Below are 24,334 nucleotides of genomic sequence, written 5' to 3'. Positions count from 1 at the left end.
CTGGCACTCTGCTTTGTTTTTTTTTTTTTGTTTTTTTTTTTATGAAGATGAGCCTGGTGATTGCAGAAATATACCAGTTACCTGATGTGCCTTTTCTTGAGGAAGGAATCTGATCCCTGGCCTGCTGCAAGCTAAGCTGGGAGACCAGGAACAACTGCCCTTCAGCATGAATATTGATAGAAGATGGGAAGAGAGAGTCCAAAACAGAAAAGCCTCCCATTCAAAACAGAAAAGCCTCCCATTCAAAGATGTTGCATTTTGGAAACTCCCCATCAGAGCAGATCCCAAAAGAGTCTGTGGAAGTCACCGCCATCAAGACTCTTTCCTCCTTCAAAAAAAAAAAAAAAAAAAAAAAGAGAAGGTCATTCTCAAGATGGAAGCACAGCACATCTTTCTCAAGCTGATGGTGTTTCTGGCTTTGTGGTTCACAATTGCAGCAGTTGAGATGATGAAAATGCGTTCCTCTGCATGTTTTGGTACATCCAGATGTATTAACAAAGCAGAGAGTCCTTTTTGTTAAGTTTATATACTGCAGCAGTGGGGATTTGTTTGACTCCTGCAGTTTTACCCTCCCTTCTCTCCATCATCCTTCAAAAATTAAAGCCAAAGAGTTACCACAGATTTTTTTGTATCATAAATGTAACAAAAAACGTTGTATAAAGTACAAACTGCATTGTTTAGACACTAACAGCCCCCGCTAACATGCTTTAGATCTCATATATTTCCTGGTTTAGTTAATTATCTATTCTAAATCTTTGAACAGAGAGACAGCTGGATGCTGCAGGTATCTTTTGCTGGTGTTTTGATGGAGTGCTCTGAAGTACTATGTTTCTGTCTCCCTCTAAATGGGGTATTTCCCTGGGGGTTTGGTAGCATCTCCTTTGGGCAGCTCTCCCTCCCGGTTGTGTAACACACAAAAAATTCCTGGTCAAATTATTCCCGTGTTTGAGATAGAAAACGTAATGGTATCGGTTAACAGTTGTACAAGTTACATGAATGCAGAAAGGGAGTGAAATACTTGCCTATAGAAGTATTTAAATAGGATATGTATAAACATGTGGACACCTCATGAGCAGATGGTGAATTTATTTTTTTACTTTCAGGAGTCGTTTTTTACTTTCAGCTTTGCTGTCTAAGCAGGATGCGAGGCCGCTACTTTTGCAGTGTGTGTGTAGGTGTGTCTTGTGATACAAGTAGAGGAAGCCATACAGGGTTCTCTACCCCAGCAGTGGAATAAGGAAGGATGGAAGCTTTTCCTGCCCCCAGCAAGAGCGTTGCTTTGATGTTACGAATGTAATGACAAATCCTGCCTAATAGTCTTCCTAGATGTGTTTTAAGCACTGGAGTTACAGGGGGGAGGGGTAAAGGGCTGTGAGGGCTGTCAGGGTGTCTGGTAGAGGTGAGGGGGGAGTGTGGGACCAGGAGGGACAGGGGATATTTTGCTCCAGGGAGTCTGTGTGAGTGTATCAAAGCTGATGTATAGGCCAAAGCAGATATTAGATGTGTAAATGGGTATTTAAATGCTTGCTGACAGACACCAGTCCTCCAGCAACTGGAAACAGCATGTGAAGCAGCCAAACACACTCTCTATTTTGGACCTTTAGAAACCAGATGTTCCCCATTACTCAGCTGCACTCCATGTCCTTTTTTTGTCCTCCTGTAACCAGAAGCAGCCAGACAGTCACTGTTCTCTGTAGCGAAATGAGGCAACCAGGTGCCACTAATTGCCAGGTAGTGGGCATGAGCTTGTGTTAAGCCCACCTGTGCCTGGTTAGGGCGGGCCCCAACTGCACATGAGCAGGATTAGGGGACCAATAAAAGGTGAGGCCTGGAGCCCAATCTCAGCTCATTCCTGAGCAGTCCACCAGAGAGGTTTGCTGATCCCGGAGCAGTAGCTCCGAGCCAGGCTAGGCAACCCTGAGGGCAATAGACTCAGAGCACTCTTCGGGAGTTTCTGCTGGAACGCCTGTTTGGACCTTGGAGGGCCGTGCCCTAAGAGAGGTTCGTCTTGCAACAGTTCTCTCTTTTGGTCCTCCAGCAACAAGGTAAGGTGGGGCTTAATGGATAAGAGGTAATGGGGAAATTCTAATTGGACATAAGAAGTTCATTTTTCACCGTGTGGACAGTAAAAGATTGGAATGGGCTCCCAGGAGAAGCGCTAGATTCCCCCACGTTGTAGAAAGTGTTAAGAATCGAATCCATAGCATTACGTAGAGGGATGGACCAGATGGTCTTTGAGGGCCCCTTCCAACACGAGTGATTAAATGAATCTATGAAGTAAGAGAGAAAATTGACAGGTTTTGGCGAAGATCAGAGGATCTCCCAGATGGTGTGTTTCTACGCTCAGGGGGCACTGGGGGTTCTTAAATTTTTAACTTTGTTTTAACAGTTTGTCCGAGTTGCGGAGACTCATTTGTAGTTTTTCGTAAAAAAAAAAAAAAAAAAAAAAAAAAAAAAGATGACCGACTGCCAGAGACTCGTTTGTAGCTTTCCGGTAAAAAGATGGCCGACTTTTGGTACCAAAATGGCCGACTTCCGGAGATTCTTTTGTAGTTTTCCGCTGAAAAGATGGCCGACTTCCGGTATCAAGATGGACGACTTCCGGGGACTCGTTTGTAGTTTTTCCCTAAAAATATGGCCGACTTCCGGTATAAAGATGGCCGACTTCCGGAGACTCGTTTGTAGTTTTTAGGTAAAAAGATGGCCGACTTCCGGTAACAAAATGGCCGACTTCCGGAGACTCCTTTGTAGTTTTCCGGTCACAAAATGGCCGACTTCCGGTAACAGAATGGCCGACTTCCGGAGACTCGTTTGTAGTTTTTAGGTAAAAAGATGGCCGACTTCCGGTAACAAAATGGCCGACTTCCGGAGACTCGTTTGTAGTTTTCCGGTCACAAAATGGCCGACTTCCGGTAACAAAATGGCCGACTTCCGGAGACTCGTTTGTAGTTTTTAGGTAAAAAGATGGCCGACTTCCGGTAACAAAATGGCCGACTTCCGGAGACTCGTTTGTAGTTTTCCGGTCACAAAATGGCCGACTTCCGGTAACAAAATGGCCAACTTCCGGAGACTCGTTTGTAGTTTTCCGGTCACAAAATGGCCGACTTCCGGTAACAAAATGGCCGACTTCCGGAGACTCATTTGTAGTTTTTCGCTCAAAAGATGCCCGACTGCCCGTCAATGGTTTTGTATCTTATATTCAGTGCGTGGCAGTGTGTATTGCGGTGTTCAATTCTTAACACGCATCGGATTGTTTCGTTTTTGGAGACAGCGCATCTGACACGTAGGACCAATCGTAACCCTGTTATTTGAGGTAACAAGGGAAAAGTGTGAGTTTGCAGAAGTGAACAGCAGGATGATTTGGAATTAACAGAAGAGGCTTAACAAAAGGTTTTGGATTTATGATCCTCACAAATAAGAGATCTCAAACAAATCTGTAAACCGGTTACACAGAACTTGGAGCTCAGGGGAGAAAATTACCAGAAACAGAAAACAACTCCACTTTGAGAGTTATCAGTGTTATAAATTACTGACTCAATATTCTGTGAATAGTTTAATAAATAAAATTGCAATAAGCAAAACAGCGCTGGGTGCATGGGGAGTCTCCGCTCCACTCGCACACATGCCTTAAAGTTTAATCTTTTTTCTTACATTCCATACCTTAATATTCATAACTATTCTAGTACATATTCATGACTGTTCTAGAACAGGCTGGATTATGTTTATTAGTTCTTGGAAGAGGTGGCCTTCAAAGGCACATGCCCACTTTATCTCTGAGGGTCTTTTTGACCCCCATCTGGTGGTCGCTGGATGAAGTCAGTGTCTGCCTCAGTTTCCCCTCTCGTTACCCTTCGATTCCGTACATGCGCTCCTTTGCTCTTTCCTGTGCAACGCTCTGCAGTCAGCAGTAAAACCACCTTAAATTTCAACGCTATGTGGTAAACAGCAAAATCATCTTAGATTAGCACAACAGGATGTACATTGTAGTGTTTTCAGGGTACAGAAACTGTGGATGTCTTGTTTCTTGTTCCCTTAAGCTTTGTAGTTCCACAAAGAACAGTTATATTTCATTTTAACGAATTCCTACGTTTGCATATTTCACAATGTTGAAGACAGATATATTATTAGTACTCTCAAAGGTGGGTTAACAAACACTTTATAATTATTTAACATGAATTCACAAACATCTACTACATTAGCACGTTTTCGGGCTGTGCTAGAACTAGAACAACTCACAGTAGGATATAAAGTGGCTCTGTCTGCCATAATTCCTATCATGCAATGGGTCAAATATATTTAAGATAGAGCCAAAGTGGGAGGCTATGGTGTGCCTGCCTTCCACTAGCAGCTAGCCACTGCCCCCCACGAATAATCAAGAAGTAAACCCTGATTTTGCACTCAAAAATGAATCTTTAATGAGGTTTGAAAAAAACTCGGATCTATTAACTCATCCTGAGACGGAGCACATTTGGTTTACTGGGAGATCAGCTAAGTATGTAGGAGGAAAAAGGTTTGTGAAAGCAGTAGCTTACCCTCCCCATTCTGAGAAATTTTTTTCAAACCACAAGAGAGTGCAAAAGCAGCCAATATACTGAATTGCCCGGGCAGATATTTTAGGTAACCACCAGTAACATGTCTAGGGGAGATAGTTTAGGCAGCCCTACGATCTGCGACTTGGGCCCCAGCCAGGCCCCGGTTTCGGTCGTTAGGGGGCGTAAGACCGGACGTTTTCACGTTAAGAAAAGCGCAAGTCCTTCGGACTAGCAGGGTTCACTGGACCCTTTTTGGCGTCCTCACCTACAAGAGGACGCACCGTGTAGGATTTCCCAACTGCTGGGAATGGTTCTCCGTGTCCTCGTAACAACCAGGGCTCCCCAGCAACCGCAGATCCAGGGAAAGTCGAATCATTACGGCAATCGGCGACACGTCTTTCTTACTCTTTATCGCTGCGTCTGTATAGTAACAATTAGATGAGTTGGTGTGTTTTGCTTTGACTTTGCTATCGCACTTCAGTTTTGTTGTTTGTTTCTGCACTTGTTCTCTTATAATTTAATACATCAGTAAATATAAACTAACTTCTTTATTTGGGTGCCTGTGTCTTTTGCGCTGACCCTGCCCATCTGGCAAAGTATCATATTAAGTAGGAGACATATATAGACCTCAGGACAGTCTCAACTGTCCTTGAAATCTAGTGAAACCGATGCCACGTGAAACACCAAGGACGACTAATAGAAAAGCAGCGCAGCAAGCCCCTCCCCTCTCGAGAGCCAGATAAGTCCACAGGACACGGAGACGGCAAAATGAAAGCTGAATTTCAGGAACTAGAGTTCCATATGGAGACCAGGAAGCAAACGGATCAATTTATTTGGGGATGGCAGCAAACCGTCAGAACTTCAGGTTCAGATGAAACAACCAGTGAAATCAAAGGCACATGCAGAAGAGCCAAGAGATCAATCACCCTGGGGTAAGATGCATTTTAAAGAAACCCTTTATACAACGGGACGGGTGCACATCATGCAGACAGGTAGCGAGGTATTAAAAGGCAGAGACAAAATACACCAACTCTGGGGCAGAGGGAGAGTATGAACTCCGCTTTACTGCCAGGGGCAAAGACCACATCCAGCCACACCCAGGGTCCTCTCCGAGGAAGCGTTCAGAAAGGGACGGGGGTCCGGTCTCCCCCTCAAGACTCTGCCAGAGGGTCTTCCCGGACTCTTCTTCAACATTATTGCCCATCAGAGCCCTCTCATTCAGGGCACCGCTCCTTACGAGACCATCCTCACACCGCCCCACACCCTTCGATCTCTGCGGTGCTCTTTTTAGCTCTCTTACTGAGACAGAATCCTTCTTCAGGCTCTCTTTGCACCCCAGAACCCTTCCTTCATTTGTTATGACCTTAGACATCTGTTCAGTCCCTCAGCCCCCGAGGACATCCGTACATCAACTGGACACACACGGTTTTCCCTCGTGTCCGAGAGCCGCCTTTTACCTCTCTCACAGCACCCTTCTCTCACCACCACGCCTCCGGAGGCCAACCTCACGCCCCCCTGTCGGCGTCCCACAGCCACCTTCCGGCTCCGTTGCGCATTTTACTCCTTTTTCGCTCCACGAGAAGCTCTTCTGACGCCCTCTGTCATTCGGTTCCCAACATCCCAGGGACGCCTGTACTCTATTAAAATCCCCTCCAGACTGCTGCTTGTGCCCCTCAGCTTTCTTCGGTGTCTTCGATCCAAAAATGACCCCTCTAACAGAACGCTGCCTTCCAGCTTGCCTTTAGTGCACTTTTAGCTTTGTTGCAGAGCTCTCACCCCTCTGAGTCTTTCAGGAGATTTTGTGAGTCCGTATCTGTGACCCACCCCACTTGTTCTTTCCTCTTTTCTGTCTAATACAAGCCTCCAACGACCTTTACTCTGTTAAGGTTCCCTTTGGGTTGAATTCTTACCTGGTCATGTCGCTGAAGTAACAGAGAAAAAACCCCAAATTCCTCAGCCGGCATCACGGAGTTTCTCTGCTTGTCCCGCAAACTGAAGAAAGAGGAGAAAACTGACTGCTTCTCCTCTGGCTGCTTTTATACCTCGTGGTAATTGCCACCTCCCCTTTCCCAGGGGATTGTGGGAAAAGCTGTGGGCGGTGCCTGTGGTATATAAGCCGCAGCCTTTGGCTAGGGGCTTCAGTCAGCTCTTGGGCTTCTCTGAGGTCAGAGCTCTCCTACTCCTGGAGCTGACTGCAGCTGTTGAGCTGTCTGGGAAGACTCTTTAAGGTAAGAACTTTAAAACCACCATAAGTTAGAGCTCTTTATAGCAAGAATATGCTTGCATGCAAATTTTTTTTTTTTTTTCTATTTGTTACTTTTTTTTTATTCTACTTATTACTTTTTTTTTTTTTTTTTTTTTTTTTTTTTTTTTTTTTTTAATGCAGTTGTTGAAGAGGAACCTTAAAACTGCAGGAACGTGCTAGTCAGAAAACGTGGTTTCGTTGCTGGACATAAATTTAGACCCACGGCCCTCTGAAAGCTAAGTACAGGAACTTGGTTGCAGAGGGGCTGAGGCTTGGAGTTGCAGGAGGGATTTTGAAGATGGCATCTGGGAGAGGGCTGTCTAAAATTAGCCCCCTTTGAGTGGGTGAACAGAGCATGTTAGTTTCCAGCACAATGCTAGGGTGGGCAGGGCAGCTCCAGCCTTGGTGTGTGGGGTTGTGTATCTTGTGTTGTCCGTCTTTGTCTTAGAGCTTCCTCCAGTCTTGATGGTCTTCTGCGTGTCCTCACAGAGCAAGTCTCGCATCTTGGGCATCATCCCTGCAAAGCCTTTCCTGATCAGCACGGTACTGATCAGCAGCGTGTTATTCTGCACAATGAGTTTAAATTGCAGATCGGTCTCTTGACTTGGAAGTTTCTTGATGGTTGTCTTCCGCAATGTCGTTCTCAATTGCATCGTCATCTGATCTCTGTCCACCCAGTTTCCCTGAGGGGGACTCATTCCCCGCATCCTTGCGTCCTCAGGTCTTGAAGGCGGCATCTCGGGCACCCGTCGCTTCGTTCCCTCGCTTTGCACACGCATCGCTGTAGGTCTTATTGCCCAAAAGTCTTGGATTCCAGAGTCCCTCTTCTTGCTGCGAGTTTTATCTTGAGCTCAAGTCTTGTGACTCACGTGGCTGTGTCTCGGGTCAGTCTGTGCCTGTGAGTGTTTAGCTTGGAGCTGCCCTGCCCGCTGGGTAGGATCAGGGGCCACAGAAGCACCACAACCTGACCGACTCGGTGTTGAGCGGCGGTGCGGTAACTTGCGTAATCCTGTTTTTCAGATCCCGCAAGTCAAGGATGAGCAAGAAACGGATGGAGGAGGAGACAAGGGAACCAGCTGAAGGTTAGTCAGGGTGTGCAGTTGGTGGCAAGCTGCCTCCCTTGGCTACCTGACCACATTATGGTTTGTTGTCATTTTGAAGGTGGAAGCGGCGAGCGAAGCGGGGTACGGACACCAGAGGTGGCTGCGGCAAGGTGAGCAATGGCCGGTGGGCTGGAGGAGCAGTTATTCTCAGGTGTTGTATTATTGGTTGGTCGTGAGCATCCCTTGTTGTTTTGTGGTTTTTTTTTTTTTTTTTGTTTTTCAGGTGCCCTCCTAACCTCATCGTGGTACCCCAAAGAGATGGCAGACAGATGGGCGAGGGGCAAAGGTAATGGAGCAGGAGATAGATGTCACAGTGGCCTGGGTGTTGTTGGAGGCAATATCTCAGCGTGTGCCTTTTGCCTTGACTTTTGCAGGTGTCACACACAGTGCCGGAGTGACAAAGCCATGTCTTGAGGAACAGTTGGAGAAGGTGAGATGGCTGTGTGCGGAGTCGTTCACGTGTTTTATATCAACTCGGTTAAATGTTTCCTCTTTTTTTGCAGGCGGTGTGCCTCCTACTGTTGAGAACAGATGACTCTTAAAGGTGAGGTGGTACAGGGGGGGTTCATGGAGCTCGTGATGATCAATCATCAGAACAGTAACTCTCTCTTGTTCTTTTTAGGTGCCCGAAGCAGTGGTGTAGACAGGATTGAACTCTGGATCAAGAAGGGGAGAAGAATGCTGTGGGACTCTTCTGAGGCCTCTTTTTTGTAGTGTAAGTGTTTGGAGACGGCTGAAGCGGTCCTAACTGGTGACATGGATTCTGATTTTTTCCTTTTTTTTTTTTTTTTTTCTGATTGCAGATGGTGAACAGGAATGTGTGTGCTGAAGGACCGTGCCTGTCACAGAGTGGTGTTTGCTGCTGGACATAGATTCCGAACCCCAGCTCTCGGAAAGATAAGTCGAGGGACTGAATTGGTGGGGGGTCGAGGTTGGGAGTTGCCGGAGGGATTTTGAAGTTTGCTTTCTGGGAGAGGGCTGTCTGGGAGTAGCCCCCTTTGCGTGGATAAGCGGAGCCAGTTAGTTTCCAGCACGATGCTAGTGTGGGCAGGGCAGCTCCAGCCTTGGTGTCTGGGGTTGTGTGTTTTGTGTTATCCGTCTTCGTCTCGGCGCTTCCTCAGGCCTTGATGGTCTTCTGTATGTCCTCACAGAACAAATCCTGCATCTTGGGCATCATCCCTGGAAAGCATTTCCTGGTCAGCAGCATCTTTTTCTTGTTTGACAGATGTAAACCATATATTGGTCTTTCATCTTGGAAGTTTCTTGATGGTCATCTTCTGAAACATCATTGCCACCTGCATCAGCATCTCTGGTCTTAGATTTTCCCAGAGAGGGAATCGGTCGACACGTCCTTGTGTCCTCAGGTCTTGAAGTCTATGTTTTTTGGCATGCATCGCTTCATCTCCTAGCTTTGCAGTCACATCGCCGTAGGTCTTCTTGCCAAGCAGTCTTGGATGCCGGAGATACGCTTCTTGCTTGGTGGTCTCTTGACATAGTCTCATGGTTTGCAGGGTTGTGTCTTGAGTTTGAGTGTTTGGTTTGGAGCTGCCCTGCCTGGAGTTGTAGGGTCAGGGTTTGTTGGAAGAGCCCTAAGGGAATATTCCAGCTGTTGAGCAGCATTTCAGTGACTTGCATAATACTGTTTTTCAGATGCCGTGTGACAAAGACGAGCAGAAAAAGGCTGGAGGAGGCGAGAAAGATGCCACCTGAAGGTTAGTCAGTGTTTGGTGTTGGTGGGGAGGTCCTTTCAACATTTATTAGAATCCCTGAGATTAGTTTGATTTATTTCTTACAGATGCAGAAGTCCAGGACGTGGAACAAAAAGCAAAGCAGGTGGGTAGCTGAATGTCATAGCAAGGCTTGGTAAAGTCTGTCACAGGGCAGGTGGATGCAGTTGCTCTGAGTAGCATTAATGGATTTTTTTTTTTTTTTTTTTTTTTTTTTTTTTTTTTTTTTTAGGTTGCAAAGCTGTGTAGAGCAGGCAGTTCATCTCAATGGGACATGACCTTTGGAAGGTGAGCACTGTGAAATTGCCTGCCGGAAGTGTTAAATGTTATGAGTAGTATTGAAGTAAAAAACATTACCTGTGTATTTTTTCAGGTGGTGCCTCAGTATCCAGTTCAGACTAACATGCCTGAGGGGCATCTGGCAAAGGATTAAGGTAAAGGAGATTGGGCAATTCTCTGGGAGGGTTTTGTTAGAAGCAGCAGTATATTACAAATTGCCTTGCTCTTTTCAGGTGCCCTGTAGAGCCATTGAGGTGTCAGGAAGTACACCCATCAACTGCTTAAGAAGGTGAGACGCTAGTAAGCTCTTTCAGTAAGATCAAAGTCCTTGACCACTCGCTAAAGCATTTGCCTTTTTTTTTTTTTTTTTTTTTGCAGATGCTGTCCTGGCCATTGTTGGACTTGGCTGAGCATTTGAGGTGAGGTGAGGTGGAGCGGTGGGAATGACTAGGATCATTTTACGGAGCAGAACAGTAATTTTGTCTCTTGGTCTTCTAGGTGACAGAAGCACGGTGTCTCCGATGAGCGTGTCGTCTGAGGAGGGCGTGCTGTGGGACAGTCGGTGCCGGCAGACAGGACGCCCTAGGATTCTGCACGGTTTATGGAGAACCGTCTTCGGGGAGACCATCCGAACCTGCGCCTTTTCGTCTAGCAAACTGTGTTTCCACGGCAGCGCTATGTTGTATTTCATCTGTGCCTCCTTCAGGGTTTCAGTCTCAAAGCCCATCAGGTAACAAATGTGTTGTTCTGGTGTTTGGTTTTGTAGGGCTCTGTATCTGCTGTTTGGCAGTATACTGACTTTGTACTGTAGGTCTCCAGATATACATTGTATGTGTGATTTAGTTCTCAGTGCCTTGCAATGCTTTGTAATTGAATTGCCATGGCTTTGTGGCCATGTGCCACAAAGGTGCTAGGTTCTGTGTCTTCAGTCCCTCCTTGTATTTCTGTATTAGAACATTTACTGCGTTGCTCATGTTGGTGTCGCGCCGTACTTGACCTGGTGTCGCGCCGTACTTGACCTGGTGTCGCGCCGTACTTGACCTGGTGTCGCGCCGTACTTGACCTGGTGTCGCGCCGTACTTGACCTGGTGTCGCGCCGTACTTGACCTGGTGTCGCGCCGTACTTGACCTGGTGTCGCGCCGTACTTGACCTGGTGTCGCGCCGTACTTGACCTGGTGTCTGAGTTGTTACTCTATTTTTTTACTCAAGTGCACCAAAATAGGCTGTATTACTGTCTGTGGTTCCATTGGTGTTTTCCATGTGTGGTTGTATTGTTCTGTGAAGCCTTATGTGTGTGTTAGGGTGGCTTTGTTACAGCATGTTGTACTGTATTAGATTACAGTGCCCTATATTTGAGTGCTTATTTGAGTTTTTATTGCACTGTATTGCTATGTAATGTAATGGCGTTTGAATCTGTAGTGCGCTACATTTGCCTGTATGGGACTGTATTAGTGTGCCAGTGAGCCTATAGCATTGTAGGGGACTAGGTACACGACCCGGTGTTGCAATGTACGTGAAGGATTGATTTTGCATAGCTTTTTATTTGAATATATACTTGTACTGCCTTACTTCATTGTTTGACTTTTACAGCCCTACTTTAGAGTGGTAGATTTAGTCTGTAGTGGCTTTTGTTTGACTTTGTGATGCCTTGCAGTTTAATCCTAATTTGAGTCTGTGCTGAAATTGAGTTTGTGTAGTTGTAGTACTTGATGGAGTCATTGAAGTGTTTGCCTGTAAGTAGTCTGTAATGCAGACTTAAGCAGAAGTCTGTAATGCCTTCTTTGTCTGTCTTTGTGTATAGTCCTGAATATTTGTTTACCTCCCCGCTGGACTCTGTACTTGAATACGTACTGTATTTTCAATAACGGTTTTTGACTGCATTGTGAGCGTACTCATGTGTGTAATGTGATGGAACTGGCTGTAATTGACCGAATATAGCGTTGTAACAATCTAGTGGTATGCATTGCCACTGCATGTGTATTGATTTGTAATGATGTATGTGTATTGCCTTGAAACCAACTGTGTACTGCCTTGTAGTGATGTACTTGAAGCTTGGACCTGGGTGTGGGTAGCCTTGGACCTGGGTGTGGGTAGCCTTGGACCTGGGTGTGGGTAGCCTTGGACCTGCCTCGTACCTGTGTGTGTGTTGCCTCGTACCTGTGTGTGTGTTGCCTCGTACCTGTGTGTGTGTTGCCTCGTACCTGTGTGTGTGTTGCCTCGTACCTGTGTGTGTGTTGCCTCGTACCTGTGTGTGTGTAGTGCTGTACTTGTATTGCCTTAATTGAGTGTCTGTTTCTTTGTACTGATGTACTTGTATTGCCTTATACCTGAAAGTGTATTGCCTTGTCTTGAAATGTGAATTGCCTTGTCTTGAAATGTGAATTGCCTTGTCTTGAAATGTGAATTGCCTTGTCTTGAAATGTGAATTGCCTTGTCTTGAAATGTGAATTGCCTTGTCTTGAAATGTGAATTGCCTTGTCTTGAAATGTGAATTGCCTTGTCTTGAAATGTGAATTGCCTTGTCTTGAAATGTGAATTGCCTTGTCTTGAAATGTGAATTGCCTTGTCTTGAAATGTGAATTGCCTTGTCTTGAAATGTGAATTGCCTTGTCTTGAAATGTGAATTGCCTTGTCTTGAAATGTGAATTGCCTTGTCTTGAAATGTGAATTGCCTTGTCTTGAAATGTGAATTGCCTTGTCTTGAAATGTGAATTGCCTTGTCTTGAAATGTGAATTGCCTTGTCTTGAAATGTGAATTGCCTTGTCTTGAAATGTGAATTGCCTTGTCTTGAAATGTGAATTGCCTTGTCTTGAAATGTGAATTGCCTTGTCTTGAAATGTGAATTGCCTTGTCTTGAAATGTGAATTGCCTTGTCTTGAAATGTGAATTGCCTTGTCTTGAAATGTGAATTGCCTTGTCTTGAAATGTGAATTGCCTTGTCTTGAAATGTGAATTGCCTTGTCTTGAAATGTGAATTGCCTTGTCTTGAAATGTGAATTGCCTTGTCTTGAAATGTGAATTGCCTTGTAGTGATGTACTTGAAGCTTGGACCTGGGTGTGGGTAGCCTTGGACCTGGGTGTGGGTAGCCTTGGACCTGCCTTGTACCTGTGTGTGTGTTGCCTTGTACCTGTGTGTGTGTTGCCTTGTACCTGTGTGTGTGTTGCCTTGTACCTGTGTGTGTGTTGCCTTGTACCTGTGTGTGTGTTGCCTTGTACCTGTGTGTGTGTTGCCTTGTACCTGTGTGTGTGTGTAGTGCTGTACTTGTATTGCCTTAATTGAGTGTCTGTTTCTTTGTACTGATGTACTTATATTGCCTTATACCTGAAAGTGAATTGCCTTGTATTGAAATGTGAATTGCCTTGTATTGAAATGTGAATTGCCTTGTATTGAAATGTGAATTGCCTTGTATTGAAATGTGAATTGCCTTGTATTGAAATGTGAATTGCCTTGTATTGAAATGTGAATTGCCTTGTATTGAAATGTGAATTGCCTTGTATTGAAATGTGAATTGCCTTGTATTGAAATGTGAATTGCCTTGTATTGAAATGTGAATTGCCTTGTATTGAAATGTGAATTGCCTTGTATTGAAATGTGAATTGCCTTGTATTGAAATGTGAATTGCCTTGTATTGAAATGTGAATTGCCTTGTATTGAAATGTGAATTGCCTTGTATTGAAATGTGAATTGCCTTGTATTGAAATGTGAATTGCCTTGTATTGAAATGTGAATTGCCTTGTATTGAAATGTGAATTGCCTTGTATTGAAATGTGAATTGCCTTGTAGTGATGTACTTGAAGCTTGGACCTGGGTGTGGGTAGCCTTGGACCTGGGTGTGGGTAGCCTTGGACCTGCCTTGTACCTGTGTGTGTGTTGCCTTGTACCTGTGTGTGTGTTGCCTTGTACCTGTGTGTGTGTTGCCTTGTACCTGTGTGTGTGTTGCCTTGTACCTGTGTGTGTGTTGCCTTGTACCTGTGTGTGTGTTGCCTTGTACCTGTGTGTGTGTTGCCTTGTACCTGTGTGTGTGTTGCCTTGTACCTGTGTGTGTGTTGCCTTGTACCTGTGTGTGTGTTGCCTTGTACCTGTGTGTGTGTAGTGCTGTACTTGTATTGCCTTAATTGAGTGTCTGTTTCTTTGTACTGATGTACTTATATTGCCTTATACCTGAAAGTGTATTGCCTTGTATTGAAATGTGAATTGCCTTGTATTGAAATGTGAATTGCCTTGTATTGAAATGTGAATTGCCTTGTATTGAAATGTGAATTGCCTTGTATTGAAATGTGAATTGCCTTGTATTGAAATGTGAATTGCCTTGTATTGAAATGTGAATTGCCTTGTATTGAAATGTGAATTGCCTTGTATTGAAATGTGAATTGCCTTGTATTGAAATGTGAATTGCCTTGTAGTGATGTACTTGAAGCTTGGACCTGGGTGTGGGTAGCCTTGGACCTGGGTGTGTGTTGCCTTGTACCTGTGTGTGTGTAGTGCTGTACTTGTATTGCCTTAATTGAGTGTCTGTTGCTTTGTACCGATGTACTTATATTGCCTTATACCTGAAATGTGTATTGACTTGTATTGAAATGTGTATTGCCTTGTATTGAAATGTGTATTGCCTTGTATTGAAATGTGTATTGCCTTGTATTGAAATGTGTATTGCCTTGTATTGAAATGTGTATTGCCTTGTATTGAAATGTGTATTGCCTTGTATTGAAATGTGTATTGCCTTGTATTGAAATGTGAATTGCCTTGTATTGAAATGTGAATTGCCTTGTATTGAAATGTGTATTGCCTTGTATTGAAATGTGAATTGCCTTGTATTGAAATGTGAATTGCCTTGTATTGAAATGTGAATTGCCTTGTATTGAAATGTGAATTGCCTTGTATTGAAATGTGAATTGCCTTGTATTGAAATGTGAATTGCCTTGTATTGAAATGTGAATTGCCTTGTATTGAAATGTGAATTGCCTTGTATTGAAATGTGAATTGCCTTGTATTGAAATGTGAATTGCCTTGTATTGAAATGTGAATTGCCTTGTATTGAAATGTGAATTGCCTTGTAATTTTTTTATTTTTTAAATGTAGTTCTTAGTCATTTATTGTGCTATAGTGGTAGCTGCAGGTTCTTGTAGGGTAGATGGCTTGGTTTTTGTGGGCTAGCTTGCTTGTATCATAGTGATTTAGGTGTAGCCTGTGCTTGTACATTGTATGTTGAGGTAACCATTGTTTCCCTTTCAGGTACTTAAAAAAAATACTTAGAATAAAAAAGCCCCAGCTGGGGGATTTTTTTTTCGCTCCCCCGGCTGGGGTTTTTTTTCCCGGGTCCCGGTCGGTCTGCGAGGCGATGTTCATCGCCTATGTTTGGATGCAGAAAGGCCTGGGACCTGGGTTTTGGCAGGCAGGATGATTTTGGAGGCTTCCAGGAGCACAGCTCCTGAGGAGCATGGTGGATGAAGGGTGTAGGGGGATAGAAGCAGTGAAACTAGAGCTGGTAGCTGAGAGCTGGTAGTGGCTTGTGCAGCAGTGGAATGAGGGTTGAGGAATTTTATTGGCAGTGTTGTGTCATAATAATAGGCTTGGGGGGTAGGTGTTGTCTGTGTTGTATATGTGGAGATGACAATTTTTTCCCTTTCAGGTACTTAAAAAAATTACTTAGAATAAAAAAGCCCCAGCTGGGGGATTTTTTTTTCGCTCCCCCGGCTGGGGTTTTTTTTCCCGGGTCCCGGTCGGTCTGCGAGGCGATGTTCATCGCCTATGTTTGGATGCAGAAAGGCCTGGGACCTGGGTTTTGGCAGGCAGGATGATTTTGGAGGCTTCCAGGAGCACAGCTCCTGAGGAGCATGGTGGATGAAGGGTGTAGGGGGATAGAAGCAGTGAAACTAGAGCTGGTAGCTGAGAGCTGGTAGTGGCTTGTGCAGCAGTGGAATGAGGGTTGAGGAATTTTATTGGCAGTGTTGTGTCATAATAATAGGCTTGGGGGGTAGGTGTTGTCTGTGTTGTATATGTGGAGATGACAATTTTTTCCCTTTCAGGTACTTAAAAAAATTACTTAGAATAAAAAAGCCCCAGCTGGGGGATTTTTTTTTCGCTCCCCCGGCTGGGGTTTTTTTTCCCGGGTCCCGGTCGGTCTGCGAGGCGATGTTCATCGCCTATGTTTGGATGCAGAAAGGCCTGGGACCTGGGTTTTGGCAGGCAGGATGATTTTGGAGGCTTCCAGGAGCACAGCTCCTGAGGAGCACGGTGGATGAAGGGTGTAGGTGGATAGAAGCAGTGAAACTAGAGCTGGTAGCTGAGAGCTGGTAGTGGCTTGTGCAGCAGTGGAATGAGGGCCGAGGAATTTTCTTGGCAGTGTTGTGTCATAATAATAGGCTTGGGGGGTAGGTGTTGTCTGTGTTGTATATGTGGAGGTAACCATTGTTTCCTTTTCAGGTACTTAAAAAAAAATACTTAGAATAAAAAAGCCCCAGCTGGGGGATTTTTTTTTCGCTCCCCCGGCTGGGGTTTTTTTTCCCGGGTCCCGGTCGGTCTGCGAGGCGATGTTCATCGCCTATGTTTGGATGCAGAAAGGCCTGGGACCTGGGTTTTGGCAGGCAGGATGATTTAGGAGGCCTCCCGGAGCACAGCTCCGGGGGAGCATTGTGGATTCATGGCAGAAGTGAGTACCAACGATAGTAAAATGTAATTGGGATCTTTGCAGGAGAGGACGGCATAGTTGTGTCAGAGGGGTAGTTTGGAGAATTGAAAGGCAACACTGAGATAGTAAGGCAGGCAGATGTTGTGAAGGGTCCTTAGTTATTTCTGTAAGTCACTTGTTTAGAGAAGGGGATTCTAAAGATATATTAGGTGTGTGGAACAAATTTGAGCTAGTATATAAAGGCATTTTTTCTGGTTTTGTGTACTGTGTCATTTCCTTGGTTAGGTACCAATAAAACTCAAATAAGTCTGTGTTTTGCCATGCTGTGTCTCGTGTCACTGTTTCCTTGGTTAGGTATCAATAAAACTTGAATAAATCTGTGTTTTGCTATGCAATGTCTCGTGTCATTGTATCCTTGGTTAGGGACCAATAAAACTTGAATAAAGCTGTGTTTTGCCTTGCTGTGTCTCGTGTCATTGTTATCTCAGTTAGGGACCAATAAAACTTGAATAAAGCTGTGTTTTGCTTTGCTGTGTCCTGTCTCATTGTTATCTCAGTTAGGGACCAATAAAACTTGAATAAAGCTGTGTTTTGCTTTGCTGTGTCCTGTCTCATTATTTCTTAAGGTAGGTTTTGTATGTTGTCTCTTTGTAGTGACTGGATTGGCTGTGTATGTCTGTGTTGGTGTGTCTGTGTCTGCCTGTGTCAAATTCTATTTGTCTGTCTCTTCTGTCTTGAGTTGGCCAACTCATTCTCTACTGTCCACTTTGTTCCTGTGTCTCCCTCTTCTACTGTCTGTTTCTGTCTTCTACTGTCTTTTTCTCTTTCTCTCTTCTATTGTCTTTAATCTACTGTCATTCTCTCTTCTATTTTATCTTTCTCCTTGTCTTTTTCTCTTCTACTTTTCTCTGTTTCTCTTCTACTTTTCTCTGTTTCTCTTCTACTTTTCTCTGTTTCTCTTCTACTTTTCTCTGTTTCTCTTTACTTTTCTCTGTTTCTCTTTACTTTTCTCTGTTTCTCTTTACTTTTCTCTGTTTCTCTTTACTTTTCTCTGTTTCTCTTTACTTTTCTCTGTTTCTCTTTACTTTTCTCTGTTTCTCTTTACTTTTCTCTGTTTCTCTTTACTTTTCTCTGTTTCTCTTTACTTTTCTCTGTTTCTCTTTACTTTTCTCTGTTTCTCTTTACTTTTCTCTGTTTCTCTTTACTTTTCTCTGTTTCTCTTTACTTTTCTCTGTTTCTCTTTACTTTTCTCTGTTTCTCTTTACTTTTCTCTGTTTCTCTTTACTTTTCTCTGTTTCTCTTTACTTTTCTCTGTTTCTCTTTACTTTTCTCTGTTTCTCTTTACTTTTCTCTGTTTCTCTTTACTTTTCTCTGTTTCTCTTTACTTTTCTCTGTTTCTCTTTACTTTTCTCTGTTTCTCTTTACTTTTCTCTGTTTCTCTTTACTTTTCTCTGTTTCTCTTTACTTTTCTCTGTTTCTCTTTACTTTTCTCTGTTTCTCTTTACTTTTCTCTGTTTCTCTTTACTTTTCTCTGTTTCTCTTTACTTTTCTCTGTTTCTCTTTACTTTTCTCTGTTTCTCTTTACTTTTCTCTGTTTCTCTTTACTTTTCTCTGTTTCTCTTTACTTTTCTCTGTTTCTCTTTACTTTTCTCTGTTTCTCTTTACTTTTCTCTGTTTCTCTTTACTTTTCTCTGTTTCTCTTTACTTTTCTCTGTTTCTCTTTACTTTTCTCTGTTTCTCTTTACTTTTCTCTGTTTCTCTTTACTTTTCTCTGTTTCTCTTTACTTTTCTCTGTTTCTCTTTACTTTTCTCTGTTTCTCTTTACTTTTCTCTGTTTCTCTTTACTTTTCTCTGTTTCTCTTTAAACTTGTCACAAATTTAGTGACAAGTTTTAAAATTTAAATAAAATTAAATTATTAATTTAAAAAAAACCCCACCAGCCCCTTGGGAGGAAAAAAAAAAAAAAAAAAAAAATTAAAAAAAAAAAAAAATTTTTTTTCCTCCCAAGGGGCTGCTGGGGCTGCACCGGACATATTATTTTTAATTTTTTATATACTAGTATATAGGGAAATTAGCATAAATTAGCATAACCCCACCCCTAACCCCTCCCACCCCCCCTAACCCCACCCCCTCCCACCCCCCCAACCCCACCCCCTCCCACCCCTAGGCCATCCCACCCCCTCCCACCCCTAACCCCTCCCACCCCCCCAACCCCACCCCTAGCCCCTCCCACCCACGTGACCCCACCCCCTCCCACCCCTAGCCCCTCCCACCCCCCTAACCCCACCCCTAGCCCCTCCCACCCGCGTGACCCCACCCATCCCACCCCTAGCCCCTCCCACCCACGTGACCCCACCCATCCCACCCCTAGCCCCTCCCACCAACCTAACCCCACTCCCTCCCACCCCTAGCCCCTCCCACCCCACTAACACCACCCATCCCACCCCTAGCCCCTCCCACCCCCCCGACCCCACCCCCTGCCCCACCCCCAACCCTAACCCCGCCCCTGCCCCACCCCTAGCCACACCCCTAACCCCGCCCCCAACCCTAGCCACTCCCCTAACCCCGCCCCCTGCCCGACCCCACCCCTAACCACACCCCTAACCCCACCCCCAACCCTAGCCACACCCCTAACCCCGCCCCCAACCCTAGCCACACCCCTAACCCCGCCCCCTGCCCCGCCCCACCCCTAACCACGCCCCTAACCCCGCCCCCAACCCTAGCCACACCCCTAACCCTAACCCCCTGCCCCACCCCTAACCACGCCCCTAACCCCACCCCCAACCCTAGCCACGCCCCTAACCCCACCCCCAACCCTAGCCACGCCCCTAACCCCGCCCCCTGCCCCGCCCCTAACCACGCCCCTAACCCCGCCCCCAACCCTAACCACGCCCCTAACCCCACCCCCAACCCTAGCCACGCCCCTAACCCCGCCTCCTGCCCCGCCCCTAACCACGCCCCTAACCCCACCACCAACCCTAGCCACGCCCCTAACCCCGCCCCCAACCCTAGCCACACCCCTAACCCCGCCCCCTGCCCCGCCCCACCCCTAACCACGCCCCTAACCCCGCCCCCAACCCTAGCCACACCCCTAACCCTAACCCCCTGCCCCACCCCTAACCAGGCCCCTAACCCCGCCCCCAACCCTAGCCACGCCCCTAACCCCACCCCCAACCCTAGCCACGCCCCTAACCCCGCCCCCTGCCCCGCCCCTAACCACGCCCCTAACCCCGCCCCCAACCCTAACCACGCCCCTAACCCCACCCCCAACCCTAGCCACGCCCCTAACCCCGCCTCCTGCCCCGCCCCTAACCACGCCCCTAACCCCACCACCAACCCTAGCCACGCCCCTAACCCCGCCCCCAACCCTAGCCACGCCCCTAACACCGCCCCTGCCCCACCCCTAACCCCACCCCCAACCCCACCCCCTGCCACGCCCCTAACCCCGCCCCCAACCCTAGCCACGCCCCTAACCCCGCCCCTGCCCCACCCCTAACAACGCCCCTAACCCCACCCCCAACCGTAGCCACACCCCTAACCCCACCCCCAACCCTAGCCACGCCCCTAACCCCACCCCTAACCCCGCCCCCAACCCTAGCCACGCCCCTAACCCCGCCCCTGCCCCACCCCTAGCCACACCCCTAACCCCGCCCCTGCCCCACCCCTAACCACGCCCCTAACGCCGCCCCCAACCCCACCCCCTGCCACGCCCCAAACCCCACCCCCAACCATTAGGGTTAGGGTTAGGGTTAGGGTTAGGGTTAGGGTTAGGGTTAGGGTTAGGGTTAGGGTTAGGGTTAGGGTTAGGGTTAGGGTTAGGGTTAGGGTTAGGGTTAGGGTTAGGGTTAGGGTTAGGGTTAGGGTTAGGGTTAGGGTTAGGGTTAGGGTTAGGGTTAGGGTTAGGGTTAGGGTTAGGGTTAGGGTTAGGGTTAGGGTTAGGGTTAGGGTTAGGGTTAGGGTCATTAGGGTTAGGGTTAGGGTTAGGGTTAGGGTTAGGGTTAGGGTTAGGGTTAGGGTTAGGGTTAGGGTTAGGGTTAGGGTTAGGGTTAGGGTTAGGGTTAGGGTTAGGGTTAGGGTTAGGGTTAGGGTTAGGGTTAGGGTTAGGGTTAGGGTTAGGGTTAGGGTTAGGGTTAGGGTTAGGGTTAGGGTTAGGGTTAGGGTTAGGGTTAGGGTTAGGGTTAGGGTTAGGGTTAGGGTTAGGGTTAGGGTTAGGGTTAGGGTTAGGGTTAGGGTTAGGGTTAGGGTTAGGGTTAGGGTTAGGGTTAGGGTTAGGGTTAGGGTTAGGGTTAGGGTTAGGGTTAGGGTTAGGGTTAGGGTTAGGGTTAGGGTTAGGGTTAGGGTTAGGGTTAGGGTTAGGGTTAGGGTTAGGGTTAGGGTTAGGGTTAGGGTTAGGGTTAGGGTTAGGGTTAGGGTTAGGGTTAGGGTTAGGGTTAGGGTTAGGGTTAGGGTTAGGGTTAGGGTTAGGGTTAGGGTTAGGGTTAGGGTTAGGGTTAGGGTTAGGGTTAGGGTTAGGGTTAGGGTTAGGGTTAGGGTTAGGGTTAGGGTTAGGGTTAGGGTTAGGGTTAGGGTTAGGGTTAGGGTTAGGGTTAGGGTTAGGGTTAGGGTTAGGGTTAGGGTTAGGGTTAGGGTTAGGGTTAGGGTTAGGGTTAGGGTTAGGGTTAGGGTTAGGGTTAGGGTTAGGGTTAGGGTTAGGGTTAGGGTTAGGGTTAGGGTTAGGGTTAGGGTTAGGGTTAGGGTTAGGGTTAGGGTTAGGGTTAGGGTTAGGGTTAGGGTTAGGGTTAGGGTTAGGGTTAGGGTTAGGGTTAGGGTTAGGGTTAGGGTTAGGGTTAGGGTTAGGGTTAGGGTTAGGGTTAGGGTTAGGGTTAGGGTTAGGGTTAGGGTTAGGGTTAGGGTTAGGGTTAGGGTTAGGGTTAGGGTTAGGGTTAGGGTTAGGGTTAGGGTTAGGGTTAGGGTTAGGGTTAGGGTTAGGGTTAGGGTTAGGGTTAGGGTTAGGGTTAGGGTTAGGGTTAGGGTTAGGGTTAGGGTTAGGGTTAGGGTTAGGGTTAGGGTTAGGGTTAGGGTTAGGGTTAGGGTTAGGGTTAGGGTTAGGGTTAGGGTTAGGGTTAGGGTTAGGGTTAGGGTTAGGGTTAGGGTTAGGGTTAGGGTTAGGGTTAGGGTTAGGGTTAGGGTTAGGGTTAGGGTTAGGGTTAGGGTTAGGGTTAGGGTTAGGGTTAGGGTTAGGGTTAGGGTTAGGGTTAGGGTTAGGGTTAGGGTTAGGGTTAGGGTTAGGGTTAGGGTTAGGGTTAGGGTTAGGGTTAGGGTTAGGGTTAGGGTTAGGGTTAGGGTTAGGGTTAGGGTTAGGGTTAGGGTTAGGGTTAGGGTTAGGGTTAGGGTTAGGGTTAGGGTTAGGGTTAGGGTTAGGGTTAGGGTTAGGGTTAGGGTTAGGGTTAGGGTTAGGGTTAGGGTTAGGGTTAGGGTTAGGGTTAGGGTTAGGGTTAGGGTTAGGGTTAGGGTTAGGGTTAGGGTTAGGGTTAGGGTTAGGGTTAGGGTTAGGGTTAGGGTTAGGGTTAGGGTTAGGGTTAGGGTTAGGGTTAGGGTTAGGGTTAGGGTTAGGGTTAGGGTTAGGGTTAGGGTTAGGGTTAGGGTTAGGGTTAGGGTTAGGGTTAGGGTTAGGGTTAGGGTTAGGGTTAGGGTTAGGGTTAGGGTTAGGGTTAGGGTTAGGGTTAGGGTTAGGGTTAGGGTTAGGGTTAGGGTTAGGGTTAGGGTTAGGGTTAGGGTTAGGGTTAGGGTTAGGGTTAGGGTTAGGGTTAGGGTTAGGGTTAGGGTTAGGGTTAGGGTTAGGGTTAGGGTTAGGGTTAGGGTTAGGGTTAGGGTTAGGGTTAGGGTTAGGGTTAGGGTTAGGGTTAGGGTTAGGGTTAGGGTTAGGGTTAGGGTTAGGGTTAGGGTTAGGGTTAGGGTTAGGGTTAGGGTTAGGGTTAGGGTTAGGGTTAGGGTTAGGGTTAGGGTTAGGGTTAGGGTTAGGGTTAGGGTTAGGGTTAGGGTTAGGGTTAGGGTTAGGGTTAGGGTTAGGGTTAGGGTTAGGGTTAGGGTTAGGGTTAGGGTTAGGGTTAGGGTTAGGGTTAGGGTTAGGGTTAGGGTTAGGGTTAGGGTTAGGGTTAGGGTTAGGGTTAGGGTTAGGGTTAGGGTTAGGGTTAGGGTTAGGGTTAGGGTTAGGGTTAGGGTTAGGGTTAGGGTTAGGGTTAGGGTTAGGGTTAGGGTTAGGGTTAGGGTTAGGGTTAGGGTTAGGGTTAGGGTTAGGGTTAGGGTTAGGGTTAGGGTTAGGGTTAGGGTTAGGGTTAGGGTTAGGGTTAGGGTTAGGGTTAGGGTTAGGGTTAGGGTTAGGGTTAGGGTTAGGGTTAGGGTTAGGGTTAGGGTTAGGGTTAGGGTTAGGGTTAGGGTTAGGGTTAGGGTTAGGGTTAGGGTTAGGGTTAGGGTTAGGGTTAGGGTTAGGGTTAGGGTTAGGGTTAGGGTTAGGGTTAGGGTTAGGGTTAGGGTTAGGGTTAGGGTTAGGGTTAGGGTTAGGGTTAGGGTTAGGGTTAGGGTTAGGGTTAGGGTTAGGGTTAGGGTTAGGGTTAGGGTTAGGGTTAGGGTTAGGGTTAGGGTTAGGGTTAGGGTTAGGGTTAGGGTTAGGGTTAGGGTTAGGGTTAGGGTTAGGGTTAGGGTTAGGGTTAGGGTTAGGGTTAGGGTTAGGGTTAGGGTTAGGGTTAGGGTTAGGGTTAGGGTTAGGGTTAGGGTTAGGGTTAGGGTTAGGGTTAGGGTTAGGGTTAGGGTTAGGGTTAGGGTTAGGGTTAGGGTTAGGGTTAGGGTTAGGGTTAGGGTTAGGGTTAGGGTTAGGGTTAGGGTTAGGGTTAGGGTTAGGGTTAGGGTTAGGGTTAGGGTTAGGGTTAGGGTTAGGGTTAGGGTTAGGGTTAGGGTTAGGGTTAGGGTTAGGGTTAGGGTTAGGGTTAGGGTTAGGGTTAGGGTTAGGGTTAGGGTTAGGGTTAGGGTTAGGGTTAGGGTTAGGGTTAGGGTTAGGGTTAGGGTTAGGGTTAGGGTTAGGGTTAGGGTTAGGGTTAGGGTTAGGGTTAGGGTTAGGGTTAGGGTTAGGGTTAGGGTTAGGGTTAGGGTTAGGGTTAGGGTTAGGGTTAGGGTTAGGGTTAGGGTTAGGGTTAGGGTTAGGGTTAGGGTTAGGGTTAGGGTTAGGGTTAGGGTTAGGGTTAGGGTTAGGGTTAGGGTTAGGGTTAGGGTTAGGGTTAGGGTTAGGGTTAGGGTTAGGGTTAGGGTTAGGGTTAGGGTTAGGGTTAGGGTTAGGGTTAGGGTTAGGGTTAGGGTTAGGGTTAGGGTTAGGGTTAGGGTTAGGGTTAGGGTTAGGGTTAGGGTTAGGGTTAGGGTTAGGGTTAGGGTTAGGGTTAGGGTTAGGGTTAGGGTTAGGGTTAGGGTTAGGGTTAGGGTTAGGGTTAGGGTTAGGGTTAGGGTTAGGGTTAGGGTTAGGGTTAGGGTTAGGGTTAGGGTTAGGGTTAGGGTTAGGGTTAGGGTTAGGGTTAGGGTTAGGGTTAGGGTTAGGGTTAGGGTTAGGGTTAGGGTTAGGGTTAGGGTTAGGGTTAGGGTTAGGGTTAGGGTTAGGGTTAGGGTTAGGGTTAGGGTTAGGGTTAGGGTTAGGGTTAGGGTTAGGGTTAGGGTTAGGGTTAGGGTTAGGGTTAGGGTTAGGGTTAGGGTTAGGGTTAGGGTTAGGGTTAGGGTTAGGGTTAGGGTTAGGGTTAGGGTTAGGGTTAGGGTTAGGGTTAGGGTTAGGGTTAGGGTTAGGGTTAGGGTTAGGGTTA

At 46.7% G+C, this 24,334-nt stretch overlaps 1 long non-coding RNA gene across 1 annotated transcript; it reads left to right on the top strand.

The window, feature by feature from the left end:
• Positions 1–10,114: 10,114 nt before the first annotated feature.
• Positions 10,115–10,718, top strand: LOC139805692 (uncharacterized). The gene is made up of 3 exons (XR_011729956.1): positions 10,115–10,175; positions 10,265–10,305; positions 10,385–10,718. It is a non-coding gene; the product is annotated as an uncharacterized lncRNA (long non-coding RNA).
• Positions 10,719–24,334: the final 13,616 nt, after the last annotated feature.

Source organism: Heliangelus exortis, chromosome 20 (genome assembly GCF_036169615.1).
Source record: "Heliangelus exortis chromosome 20, bHelExo1.hap1, whole genome shotgun sequence".
Classification (NCBI taxonomy): domain Eukaryota; kingdom Metazoa; phylum Chordata; class Aves; order Apodiformes; family Trochilidae; genus Heliangelus; species Heliangelus exortis.
This window is presented reverse-complemented; position numbering and strand designations above follow the sequence as displayed.